The sequence below is a fragment of the Erithacus rubecula genome, assembly GCF_903797595.1.
Source record: "Erithacus rubecula genome assembly, chromosome: 6".
NCBI lineage: Eukaryota > Metazoa > Chordata > Aves > Passeriformes > Muscicapidae > Erithacus > Erithacus rubecula.
In genome coordinates, this window is record NC_136688.1 from 2,834,572 (window position 1) to 2,852,064 (window position 17,493).

Here is a 17,493-nt window from a genome sequence, read left to right on the forward strand (position 1 = left end):
GCTGCGGCCGCCGCAGCGGAGCGCGGCTCTGCGGGGCGTCGCGGCCGGTAGGGGGCGCCGCGGCGCTGCGGCGGAGGCGGGGCGGGCGCGGCGCCTCAGGCCGCCATCTTGGGCCGGGGGCGCGGCTCCCGCAGGGGACGCGCACCGCGGGGAGTGCGGGCGCTCCCCGGCCCCCTCTGCCGGCCGTGGGGCTCTGTGGGAACTGCCTGCCCTGGCCCCGCTGGTGTCCCAGGGCTTGTGACCAAACGCAGCCCTTTCCGGGAGAACAAAAGCAGCTTTGATATTCATCCGAGTGCTGCTTCGGGAGATAAAATCTGATTATTTTAGAGCCTATCTAAATAACATAACTGTTTCCCGTTGTTAGGGCTGTTTCCTGTTGTCAGGATCTGCTGCACAATTTTAGCCCTTAATTAAAATTCTAGCGCGGATTTCGGCAGCTGGAAATAGAACAGTGCAATTAGGAACGCTCCAAATATAGCACCAGCTCTTTTTTTTTTTTTTTTTTTTTTCCTCCTCCGCTTTCCACTAACATCTTCTTGCAGTGAGAACAGTCTCATATCTTTTTTACTTCATAGAACTGTAGAACGTTGTGGGGTTGTAATGAAAGTCCATCCGGTTCCAGCCCCCGTGGCTGGACAGCTGCCCCTAGACCAGGCTCAGAGCTCCATCCATCTTGGATTGGACACTGCCGGGGATGGGGCATCCACAGCTTCTCTGGGCAGCCTCTGGCAGTGCCTCACCACCCTCACAGTAAAGAACTTTTTACTGATATCGACAGTAAATTTCCACCCTTCCAATTTGCACCCGTTAGTCCCTGTCCTGTCACTCCAGCTCCTTACAAGGAGTCCGTCTCCAGCTTCCCTGTAGGCTCCATTCAGATACCAGAACATCGCTGTTAGGTCTCCCCACCACATTCTCTTTCCCAGGCTGAACAGCCCCCACTTTCTCAGCCTCTGTTTACAGGGCAGCTGTTTCAGTCCTCATTAATTTCATGACCTTTCTCTTGACTTGCTCCAGCAGTTCCACATCCTTCTTATGCTGGGGACACCAGAGGTGTGTGCAGTCTCACAAGAGTGGAGTAAAGGGTGAGAATCAATTCCTCACCCTGCTGGCTCCACTCCTTTTGATGCGGCCCGGGACACGGTTGACTTTACACACATGGTTGGCTCATGTTCAGTTTGCCATCAACCATCACTCCCAAGTCTTCCTCTGCAGGTGGGAAGTCTTGACATTATTAGAACATTACAGTCTCAACATCATGAGGGCAAGATGGGAGGAAAAGAGTGTTAATAAGCTTCACTGGTATTCTTAGATCTATAACCACACAAACTACGAAATTAGTTTTGGGTGAGTCACCAGCAGTTACGGTTTTACTCACCATGGATTTCATTCCAAGATCTCATCTAGTTGCAATAATTTCAAAGAGATCAGACAGATGACATTATTGCCTCTATGAAATTTGTATCAACAGAAAAAAACCCAGTAATAATAGAAATTTGTTTTCCCCGTACAGAGGTGTGCAGTAACTAAAGTGAGCATTATCCCTGCCTGACGGTGCTGCCACTTTCTAACTTCATTTTTTATTTTACTTTATTACTATTCTCAGGAAACCCGCATAGAATCCAGTAACTTATCTTCATTTACCATTTTAAACCGCTCTGAGCATTTTTCCAGGATTATTAAACCAGCTTCCCCCGTCCCTCGATCGCTGCCTGCAGGCGGCGCGGCAGCGGCGGCAGCGCCACCTGGCGCACGTGTCCGGAACGACAGGCGGCCTCCGGCCGGGGCGAGCGGCGCCGCCTCCCCAGGGGCGCTTCTGGTGTCGGCGTATAATCAGAGCGGGAATGTAAGCCGTGGGAAAGGCGAGAGAACAAAAGTCATAAACCCCTCTTATTTGCAACATATGGGCATCGTTAAGAAAAGGTTGAAAGGTAATCAGAGAAGCTATAATGACAATAAATTGCGTTTATCTTGTAATAAACATTTAGACATCAGTTTCTCCGGTATTGTTCTTTCATTCTCATTTCGACTTTCTTCTGTTGCTCCCAGTTCTTCATCTACCCTTCAGATTTGTGATAGGCCCATTTGCCTCTTTTTATGAATTTTTAATAGCTCAATATCTCTGAAGACATTAGGTAAAAATTGATTAAAACCAGACAGCTGGTTGTAGATGTGTGGAGACAAACAAATACACATCCACGTAGAGGGATTGCTTGAAAGTTATCAAACAGACATTTCTCCCTAGGCTGTCTCCAGAATGTGAAACTGTAGAAAGCACCTAAGCTTTTCTTCATGAAATCAGAAACCAGTGTCTCAAGGTGGTAGAGGAGGAGAGTAGTACATGTGATGCTGCCCTCAATGAGTAATAATTGCAGCAGAATTCTTGCCAAATTAGTCCTGTGCTTGTTCAGAAACCCAGGAAGGATACTTCAATGGCTGAAGAGAGTCTGATGCAATGGGAAAAGTGAGGGAACGCAAAACTCAGGTGGATAATGTCCAGCTTTCATTGGGTGTTTATTTAGCACTCTGCATTGAGGTCTGACTGAAACCTGTCAGATGGCACTTAAAACATGTAAACGGCAGCAATTAGTGTGGTGTGAGAACTACAGGTGTACCTCTGTGAAAATAGCACGCTCTACGGAAGGCTAAGTGTTTTAGGTAAGGTACCTGTTTGAATCTTTCAGTTAGGAAGTAAACTTCAAACCCTGCTACTTCATCTCTTCCCCAGGAAAAGCTCACAAGTGGGTTGAATGATTACATTTTATGCCATTTTTAGTACCTACCTTGATACTGGGGGAGTTTCCATAGTCATTTAACCCCATTGGTTTATTGTGGCTTACAAAAACAGTAAATTCACTAGAAGGTTTTAAAATGTGCTCTTAGCTATGCAAAAGCTGGTGCATAAAAGCAGAGTAATAAATCACAGTTGGGATTTATCTGTTTCAGAGATCTTCACCTGGCCCTGCAGAGGATCTCTGCCAGTGAACTGGCAGAACAGGTTTTGGGTTAAGTTTGTAGGTATTATGAGCATACATTAATACAGTGGGATGGTCTGCATCACTTCCACTACTGGCTTGGATCTCGGGCAGTAGCAGCCCCTTTTTGCCATGTCCCTATAGGACTTCAAATGCCACACAAAGGGACAGCTCTGTTGCATGGGAATAAACATCTTTGTGAAATGCAGAGCCCCATTCCACCATCATTTCACACACAGTCTTGCCAAGATGACTTGAACTTAATTGTGGGCAGAGGCGGCAGTGGAGAAGGTCAAAGGGATCCACTGTTTTGTGGATCCAACCCATACCAGAGTGCAAGTGCAGAAAAAGGAAAGGGATGTCTCAGGCTTACAGCTATAGCAAGTCCCTAGGAGTGTGCTGAGCACAGCTTGTTGTGATGTATGCAGACTTCCATGGGGGCTGGACACAGCACCAAACACAGAGACTGCAACGCTAATCTTTTGTTCATGGTGCCAGATCAAGCTTGGTAATGTACAACTGAGCTGAAACAGGAACATGGAAATCCCAGATGGTGTTCGGACTGGCTGTAACAAACAATAATTTCCACTTCAATGGCATACAAGGTACTCACAGTGCATTGCAAACTTTAATTAATCCTCACAGTCCAGTTGGGATGCAAGAGAATTACATCCCCCATCATGGAGGAAAGATAGCTCCAGCACGAAACACGGCAACACTGGAGCAGTACACAGCAACATTAGCCATTAGGAATTTCAGTCAGGATAGATCCTGTGCTGAGACTAGAGGAGAACAAATTGAAGAAAGAAACAATTAAATACAGACTGAGGATCAAAATCAGCACTGCCTCCCTCCCGACACCGCACCATGAAGCAGAGCTGTTAAACAGCAGGCAGCTTACCACCCTCACAAGCACTGCAGAATTTCATACTCCAGTGTTAGAGCTGCTGATTGAGCCAGATGAGTATTGGCAAAAGCGTTGTTGGAGCAATTGTGGGGGATTCTAGCAGCAAAGCCGAGAGCACTGCTGAGCAGTTAATAAGTGGCCATTCTTCAGTCACACTGCACTCAAAATAGCTTTCCAGCAGAGGCAAAGCAAATTCTATTGGCTTCAACACCTGGTTGAGCAACTTAATAAGGACAAAATTGAAAGTTAGAGCTGAATCATTATTTATTTTATAACTACATCTTCATCACACAGTTCACTCCAACACGGGAGTTATTTCATTTCAAATCAGGTTTGTGCAAGGTTTCTCTGTAGGTTCATTCAGCACAGAAGTGAGGAGAAGGTTCTTCGAAAACAATTTCAGACACCAGCTGCTTCAGAGGAGGAGAGCAATCTACAATCATAAGAAGACTTTCTCTTTTTTCTCCATTTCTGCCATAATTTCCCCAAATTTTATTTTTAAGTGCAATTTTAGTTCACCAGGGAAATTGTAGCAGTGCAAAACTGTATTTAGTGTTATTTTGGTAACATGTCCATTTCCAGACAACACTTCAAAAGATATGAGCAAACAGTTAGAAGAGCAAAATATCTGTCCTGTACACTGCAGACACAGAAAACTGCTTGTTCCTCTTAGTGAAATTACCTTTTATATATTTGAAAGCTGCTATTGTTTTACCTCTTAGATTTCTTCTCTCTGAAGTTCAGCTATTCAGAGGAATGTCAGAGGAATGTCAGATTAAACCTATCCTAACTCCTTCAGCCTTTTCTAACAAGTATACCTTTCTGAAGCCTGATAATTATTGTTGTATTCCTCTTTTTTTTTTTTTTTTCAGTAGGACCATACCTTCCATGAAGTTTCCAAAATTGGCCGTGTCACATCCCAGCTCAGATGTCCAGCTCTCTACAGACAGCTTCAAGAAGACCTGAAGAATTGCTAAATATTTTTGTGGATGATAACATGGACTATAAATTGCAATAAGGGTTTGTGTTTTTTGCAGCAAAAACCATTGTAAACATCCAAATCTGATTCTGACATGCAATTATTTAACTTGTTCTTCCTCATCTTATGTTTCTACAGTTCATTATTCTTGTCTAGGTGTGATGACCTGTTTGTTTTTATTGAGTTGAATCCTCTCAACTCCTCTTGGTGTTGTTATACAATGTATACCTATTCTATTTGATTGGAAAAATACCTACCCACAGTAACTGTGAATAAATCAATGTGTTTGCTGGTTTGTTTAAAAGCAAGCTGCTCTCTTATCCAGAGATAAGTCTAGCAAATGACGTTTTCACATATTTTTTATTAAATCAGATTATCCTTTTTAAATCTAGATTATTTTTCAAACAGAATTCCCTGCTGCCTCACTTTTAAAAATACAGATGTTAGAAGTCATTATTTGAAAAAAAAAATAAAAATGACTAAAGCAAAGTAGATTTTAACACTATAGTCTCACTATAGGAGGACTTGCAGCATTCTCAGTTATGATATCCTTATTTGTACCTAATACTATCCCAGTCTGTGAATGGATGACATAAGCATCCTGTTTGTGTGCTGTAGAAATTTCCATGTATTTATTTCACTTATTTTGTTCTCTCAGAAAATAAAATGAATACATAGAAAAATGAAGGGATTGTTTTTGTCTGCTCACCAAATTTCTCCTCCCCAAAATATACATTAAGACTAGAAGGGCAGAAACAATGAAAAATAACAGGGAAATGACAGAGGAAGAAGTGAAAACTTCCTTCAAAATGGTAATGATGTTGTTTTAGAGTCATTCTAGCAAGCCAAAATTTTCTCTGATACCTTCCAAATCATAGTAAATTTGTTAATATATTTCCCATTTGATCTAATATTTTGTGTAGATAAAAATTTCTTAATTCTTAAGTAGTGAATTTCTGGGCAGGAATTCTTTCATTTCCACTCCATCCCCAGGCAAGCAAACATTGTTTTTCTGCTTACCCAAGTTCACTATAGAAATCTTTACTCATATTTCCAGCAAAGCATATTTTTCCCCTTTGTAATTTAGTTACCTTTTTGATTCTCCACGATCATATCACATACATGCAGATCAATGTGCTTTCTCCTCTTTCCAACTGCTATTTTCTACAGAAGAGGCACCAATTTTCTGTGTGTAAAAGGATTTCTGCATGTTAAGTGGCATTTTCCAACTGGGTATTTCAGTTTTATAGATATTAGTTTTTATAATTAACAGTGAATATTATGAGGACTCTGCAGTAACAGTGGCTTTCAGTAGTGATATTTAGTAGGCTCTTTCTCTGCTTAGCTCTTCCCCTATATCTTTATATTTGGTGCCTAACTGCCTGCAAGGAAATCATTATTTTCTCTTAGATGTTTAATCACAAACCTTGCAAGGAAATCTGCTGTTTTCCAAACAGTGCAGAACTAACTTCATTACCACATTGACACGCTAGATTCACTTCCCAGCCCTAAAGTCCCATCTTCTTAAAAGTCTGTAGCCTATATTCCCTTTGGAAGAGATTATTTTCAAATAATTCAATAGCCTGATTTACTATTTCCATCTTTCCTCCAGTGTATTTTTTGCCTAGAGTGACAGGTTGTGGGTGACAGGGCAAGTTGCACAGAAATACTCTCAGTGCCTGCAGTGAGATTTTTGTATGTACTGGCTCTGGTTTCTGTGTGGTCAGATTCTCAGCCTCTTCTGAAGTCAGCACAGATGTACAAAAAAGGTCTGGAGCTCTGTCCAGGGAGGAACAGCAGTTTTGCTTCTCTGTAGACCTGCCTTAATTTAGCCTCAGGAAAGTCAATATGAGCTGCAGGAGTGCAGCACCTCTGAAAATGCAGCACATTCAGCAGCTTTTTACCTTGTTTCTTTCCAACAACTTCAAAGTTGTTATGGTACTAGAGACAGTGCTGAGGTAAAGCAATTAGATACTGAGTCAGCTTGAGCATTCTCAAACATCAGGACTGGACAAGTCAACATCTGTAGCTAAATATTTCAAGCATTTGCCATCTCCCTCTGTTTTCTGATTATTAGTTGTCATCATATAAAGTGTCACCTTAGTGTTCACTCATATACGTATGTGACTGAAGAGGAAATTAATTTCTCCCTGTAAGGGAGACTTCTAATGAGGTATTTGTCTTGTTTTAAAGCTAATTGCTTTAAACACAAGAGAAACAGGCATCTTCTTAGACTTGCTGAAGATCTAAGTTCAGTTTTTATAGGCTCTATGATCTCAGTAAGTGGTTTGATCTCTCCCTGCTACCTCTCCACTCCCAAACAAGGTAACATTAATGCACCTGGTGAGTGCTACGATTCTGCGTGCTCAAGAGCAGTCATCTGAGACCACAGATGTGTTTAGGACAAAAAGTCCTTTTGGTCAAGGTCTTCAGCATACTGTATATGCAATGAATTGCTGCTCTAAGTGTGGCTTAAACCAAAGCTCTAATAAACTGTAAAGAAGGCAGAAGTTTGTAAGACACACAGATATAGCAGATCTGTATAACACATATGCTCATGTACCTGTTTCAAGTCACTTTTTGCTTGGCTTCCCTTCTGCTGCTTATTGCATCTTATAATGCTTCCTGGCACATATTGGTGCCTTCAACACGAGGGTGGTGTCACCTGACTGTAATTATAGAGATTTCCCCTGCAGGAATCCAGCCCTACAGCTATATTCAGAACACAAAAAATGTGTGAATTAAAAATACAACTTTGCTTTTTTATGTGATAACCAAATACATAATTTCCTTTAGGTTTGGTTTTTTTTTTCTAAAACAAAGATAGGAAAGACAGAAACATCATAGGATTATCTGAACCTTTATACATCATTCATAAAGACTGCCAATTGTAGAAAGAACTGCATTTGTAGAAAGTGCTGTATATGTGATTTTTCTTCATTCTTGTTCTTTATCCATGGTTTACCAGAAAAAAACCTTATTTTAGTATGACCTTTAAATACTGCTATTGAAATAGTTTATCAAACTCAGAGAAAGATTTGTTTTCTCTCTGTGCAGAATTCACCAAACAATTACATATTATGTGAAGTAACAATTTTATGCTGTATAATACATTTGCAAGCCTTAATAATTCTCTTGGCACCTACAGAAGCCACTGAAGTTTTATGTAAGCCACCCTCAGGTTTCACGTGTACTATGGATACAGGACAGCAGATGAAGCTAGCTGGGAAGAACTGTTGAGAAATGAGGGTGACAAAGCTATCTAACCCACTGCAGAGTAATCTTCCATGACTCTTCTCAGGGTATACTTCTGGAACCTTTTCTTTTGTGCCATTTGTCCTTTTTAAGTTTGACCCTACTGAACCTTTGTTTTTCTTGTAGCTTTCCCTGTGACACTGGACAATAAGAATTAGGTGCCATGAGTCAATTGCACAGGTGCAATTGTCAATGAATATCAGGTAGTACAGTTCAGGTTACCTTGGCACAAATGCCTCTGTATAGGTAGTTCACATCTCAGTATTCGTACTATCTGATAACAGTAGTGCTTAAATGTATCTATTTAGGTTGGGTTCTAATTGTACCAGGTATTTTCCCTGATTAAACCATTTTTGTGTGTACATATACTCTTCTGACTGATGTTGATCCAGAGTAAGAGATTTCTACCCTCAGCCTTTGCTACAACTACTTTTTGCCCCCTCAACTTTGTTCTTTCAACATTTACTTATAATTCCCTCCTTCAGTTCTGTAAAATGTTTCTAGTTTAACACAAAGAAACAAACAAATGCTCTCAAGTATGAAAATAAACACACCATTTAATATTACTGCCTCATTATTCAGTTGGGGAACCAAGATATGGGGAGATTAAGTGACTTGCCAGAGGAAAAAGAAAGGATGCAGGAAGAAAATTTAGCTCCTCTGAGTCACAGTTCAGCATCTTAAATTCTTTGTTCTGACTTCATCTTACCTCTGATTGTTGCCCAGTCTCTTTATGCTCAAACTTCCCTCATCTAAACTGTATCTCTTCTGATTTCAAAGGATGGTTTGTCACACAGGACAGGCACAGAGAGATTAAGGGGTTGTTCTAGGCTTTTCATCTCTGGAATTTTTCTCCACTGCCACTGCTACAAGCTACAGTGAAAATGATGTGCTGGAATCACAACTTTCACTTCACCATCTCAGAATTTTTTTTCCTGTATCGTATTTGTTCTGTGAACTGTTTGTTTGCTAGTTTCTGCCTGGCAAGCATTGTCTACCTGCTTTGTGCATAAATGTCAGGGATAACTCAAAGGTTCAGCATGATTACCAGTTGGCCAGCTGTCATGTTGTTCTTTAGGATTTAACTTTTCATTCACAAAACTGACTTTTTTTTTTTTTTTTTTTGTATTTTTAAAGCTCCATTGGCTATTGTCTCTAGATGCTCAAACAAAAGCTTTTAGCCAAATGTAAATATGCACTTGCCTGAATTAATTCCCACTAATGAAAGCCCTTCTTGACCAGCCTAAAGTAACATATCCTCTTTAGGTTCCTCCATGCTCTTTCTCAAAGTCTGGAGAAAATATATACTCTGCAATCTGCAGTGTGATCTGCAAGTGAAAAAACTTAGAGGCTGACAATCTAGTAGGGAAGTGGATTCCAGAATTCTGGATGAAGCGCTGCACATTGCCCACTTTCAGTCAGATTAGCACAAACTGCATTTTTTTGCTTCCTTTGCCTGAAGCAGTGAGTTCTCTGCTGGATTTTTGCTACATGCAGCTATCTACTATAAAATACATTAACACTTAACAATCTAATTGAAAAGAAACCCCAAACCTATGCTCAGAACCTAAAGTTAACTTGAATTCCAAAAACACCCCACATGCATTCATGTATTAATGCATAAAAGGGGTGGCATCGTTTCACATTGGAAGGCAGCTGAGCAACACACAGCTGCTTGTTCACTTCTGCCCCAGTAAGGGTGAAATCAGAAGGGAAAAAGTGGAAAAACTTGTTTATTGAGATAAAGGAAATTTAATTTAGTTTTTAAGGACATGGGGGAAGAAATACAAACAACTAAGAATGGTGGGGGAAAAAACCCACAGTAAAAAATACCAAGTAAAAAAAGTAATCCAGAAGAAAACACTTGCTCTCTACTGACTGATGCCCAGCCCTGAGAAATGTTCATGCCAGCCTCCATCCCTCAGTCCCAGTTTATTGCTGAGTATGGCCTCATGAGGTGTGAGATAGCCCTTGGGTAAGTTGGGGTCAGCTGTCCCAGCTGTGTCCCCTCTCAATTTCTTGTGCACCCCCAGCCTCATCACTTGTGAGGAAGTGTGAGAAACACAAAGGCCTTGATACTGTGTAAGCGCTGCTCAATGATAATGTAAATATCCCTGTTTTAATTGAAAATCTAAAATGCAACATCACACAAGCTCTTGTGAAAAAATTTAACTCTATCATAGTCAGAAGCTGTACAAGGGAAAATTGCTACATGGGTGGGGACAGCTCTGCAGAGGCTTTATTCCTAAAATGGTAATATAATAGTTTTTCCTTCGATCCCATGTGATTTGCAAGCATTCCAAATGTCTCTAATTTTCAAACCTTTTTCTTGCTTCTAATATATCCATCTATTACTACATTTTATTATCTTAGTATGGAAAATTATGGTTTGATTTGTTGTTTGTTTGTTTTTCAGTGTGTCCCTGGCATCATCCACTTCTCTGTGTAGGTCTTCTGCTGATGTTCTCAAACAGTTTGCACTGTCCTGAAGTTGCCTGAATTCATCCTTCAAATCTTCACTTTCTTTCAGTAAATTCCAATTTCCAATATCCAGCTCTGCTACTGTTTATCTGAGGTGCCATCTTTTATTTTGCAAGTTTTCATTTTTAAAAGACAATTGATTAACCAGAGAAATTTTTATGTTAGGGGAAGAAAATATGGTCAAGGTGGCAGGACACTGCTGTGCTCTGACAGCCTCCAGGCTGCCCAAGTGTTACATAGTATGGATGTCACTATTCCTTGGTTCCAAACCACCTGCTCCTACTGGGTGGCCCTTGCTTGCAAGATGTTGTGGAAAAAATTATCAGAAGCTGTTTTAAGAAAAATAAGAGCTACAGGGTAAAATTGCTTCATTAGAAATCAGTTGAGAGTTAAATAGTGCACAGAAGTATAGCATTTTTCAAAACAGGAAAGCATTTAACAGTAGTGAAAGGCACCAGGTAGGACTGATGCTATTGGTATGTTTACTGAATTAATATTTGGAGCTGTTATGAGCAGTGAAGTAACCCCATTTTTAGATGACATAGCATTCTGCATGTTAAAGCAATTCCAGCTGAATTGTACATGAGATTCTTTGATAACAGTAGCCATTTAGGAGACAAATATGAAAATCATGGTGTATAGATCGATAAAACTGCAATTCCCATAACATTAGCAGCAGAAAGGAGAATTCATACTGCATTAAAAAAATTGGTAGAGTGAACAAAGACCTAGTGGGGTGTCCTCGCAGCAGGGCTCCTCTAGTCCTCTCTCTTTGGCTCTCCCATCCATTTCCTGTTCCTATCCATGGCAATTCTTGTTCTTGGTTTTTCTCCAGCCTGAACCTGTGGTTATGTACCCTAGGTTGGCAGTATATTTTTTCCATGCCACTACTGTGGGTATTTTTAAGGTAAGAAGCAGCCTAGAATCTGCCATGGTGCCTTTCACCAGTCTGTGTTAAATACTTAGCTCTTTTGAAAGTGATATATTTTTGTGCACTATTTAACTCTCAGCTAGTTTCTAGTTAAGCAATATAACCCTAAAGTGTATAAGAGCTCTATACAGCATTGTCATTGTGCTAGGGGTGCACTGTCATAGTCTCACACTAGTCCTGTCATCACATACTACAATACCAAGACAAGCAAAGCAGGCTATGTAGGGCTGTCTGCCCTATTCTCCAGTGGAGATCTGTGACACCTTTAGAGCATCCATGTATTGGAATAATTGATGAGGTTTCCAAGTCAAGCTCATCAGTCTTCAAAGTTTTTTCAGTAAGTCTGTCAGCAATTATTTTGCTTTGCTAATGAGTGTCCTTTCTGGGGCAGAGTCTACAGCTTCCATTAGACTGGCACACTCCCACATGAAATCCTCACTGTGGAGTGTCGTGGCTCTCCCAGCACTCAAATTCCTGCTTCAGTTTGGTGTAACTTGTGACAGGCTGCTTGTAACATCCCACACCAAATGTCTCACTCTCCTCAATGTCTGGAATACATACCTAGTCCATAGAAGCAAAGGCAAGACATTCATTAAATGGAGCCTGGGTAGTAGAGGAGGATTTTATTCCATTTCAGTATATACCTTTTTGTCTGAATGAATTTAGGTGAGCTGTATTAGTAACAAGTTGCTTTTTTTTTTGCCCTCTCTTTTCTTCAGCTTTCTGGCAGTGTGTCTCCCCATCGCTTGAAACCAATTAGCAGGTGTATGGCACTGCAGAACCAGCAACTTTCCAAAGGATCTTCCCTGTCTCTGCTGATTCTCCTTCACTACTGTTACATAATCCTCTCCTTCTGGATGAGTTATTCTTCCATTTTCTGCTGTTCTAGCATGAAATTACAAAACTCCATACTGCAAATTAGATTTCAGTAGGGATATCAGGTGTATCAAGAACGGCATTTCAAAATGGCCTCAAAAAATGCCCTTTTAAATGTCTTTTGAATAGAAGCATCTACTAATATTGTAGGAAACACAGGGAGAAAAAGCAACAGAAGCAAGAAAGGGTGTGATATATTTTGCATTGCAAAGTTGGACCTTGTTAGCATAATTTTCAGTCTGCAAAGTCCTTATTGTTTCAATATTGGGACACACTGCAGCTCTGCACATGGAATGACTCACTTCTAGTAAAATATCTCTGAACAATGCCCCTTTAAACCACACTTCTCTAAGAAGCAAAAAGGGTGGGGGAAGAAGGAAGGAGATTCGTAAATGTGCCATGAATTTCTAGAGAAGGGAAACCTTTCTAGGAGGCATGAGATTATGTTCCAGCTTTTAACCCATCCAGGGTTTGTTGATCACAGCTGACCTTCACTGCAGCAGCACTCCACCAGCTGCACAAAACCCAGGAGAGACTAAGGAGTGTGATAATCACTGGAAAACCCTGCTGACGACTCCTCAGTGGCTTCAGGCTGCCTCTTGAGGACTCCATGTGGCAGTTTCAGAAGTGCAGCCTCCCTGCCTGTGAAGCTGTATATTGATGCAGGAGAGAAAGACAAACTCCTGTATACAATCGTGGGGAAATATTACAATTTGAGGAGAAAAGGTTCAGCCTTCAAAATTAAAAGAAGCTGCTTATTGGATGGCTGTGTTTTGTCACAAAACAGGAGAAGAAACATTTGTATTCAACATAATTTGATCTATTGGTATTACTAGAAAATAAGTACAAAATTCCAATTTTGTATTTGAAAGGAAGTTGGAAACCTGAAGAGTTATACCACAGCTAAACTGGACCTGCTGTATTTAAGGAAGTATTCAGGAGGTTTGGAGAGGGGTTAAGTAAGAGGCAGCAAAGAAAAATGTTATGTTCAATAACACGAAAATGCTCTATAACAGCAGAAATCAGAAAGTTATCATGTATTTTAAACTCATCCCTTATTCAACAGAATGATTGTTTATATCAAAAGGAAGTTGTCAAAGGAAGGAAATTAAAATTTGGCCCTAACTTAATTTCATGCTCCCCTTGCTTTGGACTGATAAACACCAAATGAACTTTGTGCTAATCAAGAGGTTACAAAATGTTATAGAGATGGATGATTTCTGCTGATTACAGTTTAAAAAAAGTATTTGTCTTCACATTTAGACAATACAGCAGTGCATTTCTCCTACAATAATTAGTTTTACAGTATTTAAAACTTTTCATGCACAAAAATGGAATGCCTTGAGAAGCCTTTTTTTCTCTTCTCTCTTCAGACCCTGTCTCCCCTATCTCCGTCTTCAGTGCTTCTCCACTTCCATTCACAAAACAGTAGGAGAGAGAATCAAACAGAAAATCATGTTGTTCTGCTTTCCCTTTTATCATATTCCATACTTGACCCAGGAAATCAGGGAGCAGTTAAAAGCTTCTGTTTCAACTGCCCACCCTGTTCAAATTCTTCCTCTCATTTTGTTTGCCTGAAACTTTATTTTTTTAAAAGCTTGCCATTGGGCTTGAATGTGTGTGTGCACTTACATTTCTGTGCCCTTGTTCTTTCACTCAAATGATATTACAAAATGTCTTTTCATTTCTAACAGGGTTCAATTATTTCTGTAATAAACATGTCCTTCAACAAAATTCTCAACCTTAATGCTTCTCAAATGTCTCTAACGATTTCTAATTTACTGACATTTTCCCCAAGCCCCTCATCAATTTAACTATTCAAATTGCTAACACTGTTAATAATTCCTCAGTCTCCAGCAGACCCACTGCAGACCTTGAAATCCCTCTGCTGCCTCTGCAGACAAGAACACATCTGGTTGTGCATCCATACCATGCCAGATCAGAGTATTATTAGCCTGGCAGCAGAGTCTCATCACCACGCAGTATAATGATTAACAACTTCATTCTCACCATTTCTATCCAGAAGGGCCTCTCATGGGGTCATTTCCTGCCCTTGCTTCTGTCTTACAGTGGGGTAATTTCACTTCAGTGCATGTGGAACCAGAAGTGCAAGGGTCTGTTATGCTAAGGGTTTTTGAGGAAGATCTTGAGAAACATTTGGAGCTGCATCCAAATTGAAAATTTTTCTTTGAAAAAGTCCAGATGTCTGTATTTAGGGAAAGATTTGAAGGGGAAGCAGATGCAGGCTGACCTGTCTTCAGACAAAAGGCCAAATTTTCAGAATAGCCCAACATATGCTGTACTGAGACATTTGGGCTGAAGATACTGAAATAAGCTATGTAGGACCCTGCTGCACACCAGCTGAACTGTTCTCACCCTATGCTATATAAAAAGCATTTGGTAGTGCCTCACCTGTAGGAGGCAGTTCAGGCCTTGGAGTATTTTGAATTCCAACTTCCTGGACAAAGCTCCCATGCAGTGGCAGCTTGTTAAGTGGCTCACCTCAACATTTCTTGGACAAAAATGCTCCTATCTGTGGTGGTACACATGCAGCTAGCAAAGTCACATGTGACAGAAAAGGAGACCTTCCTGCTTGCACATGCAGAACAAAGAGATGAATTGCCTCTGCTGACATTGCCACAGTCAATGAAAATAACCAAATTTGGATAGGAGAGGGATAGTCTGCAGCAGATAGCCAGGAGAGTGACTGTAAAGCAACAGTGCTTCAAGGGGGAATCCCTGCAGAAGAGCAGCCCAGTAATTAGAGCATGGTAATTAGAGCATAAATCTTTACCTGGTAGAAATTTCTAGAGCCAATGTCTTTAACCACAAATTTCTTGGTAACCAAGCTACTTAAACCTTCTGGGTCTTGGTTTTCTTGTTTGTGAATTTATGGTTGAGATAACCATCCCTGGGCGATGTAATTAGCTGGTGTTTACAAAATGTGATACTGTGAGGGATATCACTGGCTGCATGCAGGGACTGATTTTTCCGTGGGACAATGTATGTGTGTTTTCAGTCTGTCTTGACAACAGTGTGTTCCATGACGCTGGGGTATTAAAAATTTCTGAGCAGCTTGAGTGATGGTCTAAATGCCTTTGAAATTGTGGGTAACTGTGAAAAGTTGTCCACTGAAAACAGAAGTCTGCCTCTCTGAATAGTATTTGCTTCTTGAAAAACAATTTTCCTTCCATGAAAAACAAGGTTAGAAACAAATCTAGGAAAATAATGGCAGGATGAAATGTCAGTTCTCCCCTCAAGTAGCATCTTGAGGAAAATAAAAAATATTGTTTTGTAGCTCTGATGACTTCCTCTGAGGACAACAAAGTTTATAGAATCATAGAATCATAGAATACGCTGAATTGGAAGGGATCCATCAGAGTCATCAAGTCCAACTCTTGGCCCTGATCCCAAGAGTCAAACCACATGCCTAAGAGTATTGTCCAAACTGTTCTTGAACTCTGTCAGACTGGTACTGTGACCACTTCCCTGGGGAGCCTATTCCAGTGCCCAAACAACCTCTGGGTGAAAAACAATATGAGGAAGCAGTCAATGTAAAAGACAAACATGCATTAGAAAACATAAGATCAAGGTTTAAAGCTCTTGATGTTGCCACTGCATGAGCATTAAATATTTATTTGCAACCCTTATTCTGCCAATAGAAAGGAGAAAAGAAAAAGTCACATTCCCTGCAACTCCATGTTGCCCACAATCAGATTGTTTCTCAAAGACGTGAAGGAACAAAATCATGGAATCATTTGGGTTGGAAAAGACACTTGAAATCATCAAGTTGACACGTAATCCTAACACTGCCAATTTCACCACTAAACCATATCCCTACACCCCACACATCCACATCTTTCACATACTTCCAGGGACGGTGACTCCACCAATTTTTGCTGGGCGGCCTGTTCCAATGCCTGATCACTCTTCCAGTGAAGAAATTTTTCCTGATGTCCAATCTGAACCTTCCCTGGCACAACCTGAGGACAAGAGTTTCTCTTGTCCTATCACAAGTCTTCATAGGACTTGTGTTCCAGACCCTATGTCCCTGTGCTCCATTGTCCTTCTCCAGACCTTCTTGAAGTGAGGAGCCCAGCATGGGACACAGGTCCTGAGGTGCCACCTCAGCAGTGCCCAGTACAGGGGGACAATCACTGACCTTCCCTGGCACCAAGGTTAGGCTGACAGGCTTGTAGCTCTGTAGATCCTTCATCTGGCCCCTTTAGTAGATGGGCATCACATTTCACTTCAGTCAACTGGGACCTCCCCAGTTAGCCAGGGCAGCTGACAAATGACTGAAAGTAGATTGGTGAATACTTCCACCAGCTCCCTCAGTACAACAGACTTGTATGTCTAAGTGGTGCAGCAAGTCACTGACCATTTCCACTTAGAATATTGGGTCTTCATTCTGTTCCTTGTCTTCCAGCTCATGGGGCTAAATACTCCAAGAACAACTGGTCTTATCAATAAAAACTGAGGCAAAGGTGGCATTAAGTATTTAGGTCTTTTCCTTATCCTTTTTCGGCGTGTTTGCCCCAGATTCAATGAAGGATGGAGATTCTTCTTAGCCACCTTTTTGTTGTTATTGTATTTACAGAAACGTTTTTGTTGTCATTTTCTGCACTTGTCAAATTATGTTCTAGTTGAGCTCTGGGCCTTCTAATTATTTCCCTGTATAGCCTCACATTATCCTTGTAGTCCTCTTGAGTTTCCCACTTCTTTTTACGAAGTTGATACACCTTTTTTTCCTGTGTTCCAGTCCAGCTCATCTTTGGGCACATGGGGACAAGCCTGCTCCTATGTTTTTAGAATTTTCTTCTTGAAGAATGTTCAATCTTCCTCACTCCTATGCCCTCCAGCCTCCAGGACTCTCTCAAATAGGCTCCTAAACAGGCCAAAGTCTGCCCTCCAGAAGTCCAAAGCTGTAGTTCTCCTGACCCCTCTCCTTACCTCTCTGGCAATCACAAATTCCCTCCTTTTGTGATCTCTGTGCCCAAGACAGCCTCAAACAATCACATCACTCACCAGCCCTCCTCTGTTCATCAACTGTATGGGGCACCATAATATTATATAAGCTACTCCATGA